Raw genomic sequence first — 2,532 nt, forward strand, 5'->3', positions numbered from 1 at the left:
TAAATGACTTCCTGGGAATGTCTTAAATCATACTCCAATTTTGTTCTTTGATGACGTTCAGTTTCCTCGATGTTCCCAGATTCAAGGAGCTGTTGTTGTTGATTAGCTAGGTCCATCAAAGCGAATTTAATGAGAGCCAATTGGATTTCTGCGGAGCTTCCTTGCATCAATGGTTTTGGGATTTTGAAATGCAAATTACCTTGGTTCAATTTGTAAATTTGTCTGAAGAGCTGTAATTTTTCATTGGTGGTAAGACCTGCAAGACGTTTCATTTCCATGTCAATCTTTGTTCTAGATTGTTGGCTAAAGTACTCAACAATGAACAAAGTATTATGATATTCCATCATTCTGTCTGGATCATCTGGACGGATTTTATACAGTGTAGATTGATAAATATGATCATTATTGTTGTAGCATTCAATGAAGTGCTCCAACACTTCCCTGTAGTAGAACTTGAGGTCCTTGATGAGGAAAGGCCAGTAAAACGCGTTAGCGAATTTTCGGAAAAGAGGGTCATTTTCCCTGTCGATTTCTTTCCTCCCATTAAAGGGGTTGACCGTGGTCGTAGAAGAATTTTCCATTTCTTCTGGGGCAAGAGTAGAAGCGACAACGGAGGCGAAGGAACGGGCGGAGGTGGAACTAATAAAGGCGTTTTGGGTTTTTTGGGTTTTTTGTTTTTTTTCAGATTGGTTTTCAGTGGAGTTTTCTACGTTTTTTTCGGAGTTTATGGAGGATTTTTCATTTTTTTTGGTGTTTTTTTGTTCCAAGTTCGCATCCTCAACTTCTCCATGTTGAGGGGCCGTTGCGTGCTTAGGTGATTGATTACCTAATAATGCAGGATCGATTTGATTAGCAATCGAAGAATAAATTTGGGTTGCGGCGGGCAGATTTGGGTTTTCTACCGCGTTTTCCTCATCCCTTGAATCATTTGAAGAATAATCGCTTCCATAATTGGAACTTTCATCGTCAAAAGATTCATCTTCGTCATTTTCCGGTGGTTTTTCGACGCTGTTTTCATGAATTTCAGCGTTCTTGTTGTCACGACCTTGATGGTCGCCTTGAGAAGACATATCGACATTATCAGCCTCATATATTTTCCATCCTCAGCATGCCGTTCCAATTTCGAGCTGGTTCTCGGACGTTCATGATAATGAATTGTTAGATTTGTTACCATTTTTAGAAGATCTCTCTAAATCTGATGTGGATGATGTTAGTTTGGTTTTAGATGTTACAACTTGAAGATACTAACGAAATACAGAAAAAAAATGAGGATACAACCAAGAAAAAGTCTGCAGTTGGCAAATATATATATAGGCTGCCTATTTTTTCCTGAATAAAAAAAAAAGATTTTTAAAGAATATGAGAGGAAAAATAACTCTTGTTCAGAAAAAGACACGAAAAAACTTTTATGACTGATATACTCCTCTTTTTTTTATTTTATTTTTCATTTTATTTTTGTGTTTAGCTACTGATCATTTGTTTTGTTTGGTGTTTACTTTTTCTTTTATCTCTTTTTATTTATTCTTTTTTTTTATTTTTTTTTTTTTGCTTCTTTTCATTATTTTATTATGAAATTTACTTGACCATTATAATTTTTTGCTTCTTTATTTTTTTTTCTTTGCCGGTTTTTGATTTTGATTGATAAACTTTTTTCTTTTTATTATTATTGTCACCATCATTTTACATTTAATTTTGTCATTGTTTCATTGATTTTGATTATATGACTTTGTTTTATTCATAATTTTTTTTTTTTCTGTTTCTTCTTTCACTTTTTCTCTATCATTATTATGATGTTACTATTATTTTTCAGCTTCAAAGTCATATATATCCTAACCCGTGACTAACTACATCTAGTATAGTCGCATCGTAATATAACAAAACGTACTCTTCCGATATAGTGTAACGGCTAGCACGGTTCGCTTTCACCGAGCAAACCCGGGTTCGACTCCCGGTATCGGAAACTTGTTTTTGCGGATTTAGCTCAGTTGGGAGAGCGTTAGACTGAAGTATAAACCGCGAGGTTTTATATGGGTCTTGTAATCTAAAGGTCCTGTGTTCGATCCACAGAATTCGCATTTTCTTCGAAAAACTGTAGAGTCAATTTTGGCTTCTTTTTTGTTCAATTGACAATAACAGGGGCATTTAAAATAAATTAGTGTTGCAATGTAGCTTTAAGTAAAGTACAACCTCCAATAGTTCGTTTTTGTCTATCACTTAACTTAAGGGTACTTTATGTGATTTTGTGCACTATGGTGGAGTAATGTTTTTCCAACAAGAAAAACGTCGGACACCTATGTACAATAATTGCCTCTTCTTGTAAAAGTGCGCTCTGCTGTCGCAAGTTCGAGATCCTACAATCAAGGGGTCTGTAGGTCTTATACTAGGAATCAGATCATTAGATCTCTACTAATAAATATTATAGTCGTTGCTATCAAGATTATATTTACAGCCATTATTGGTTTAAGGTTGCTTGGTGTCGTGCTGTTTGTCCTTACTACTGTCCTTATATTTAACTTTATTATATAAAGTGTT

The sequence above is a fragment of the Saccharomycopsis crataegensis genome (genome assembly GCF_037102585.1).
Source record: "Saccharomycopsis crataegensis DNA, jcf7180000000080, whole genome shotgun sequence".
Taxonomy (NCBI): Eukaryota; Fungi; Ascomycota; class Saccharomycetes; order Ascoideales; family Saccharomycopsidaceae; genus Saccharomycopsis; species Saccharomycopsis crataegensis.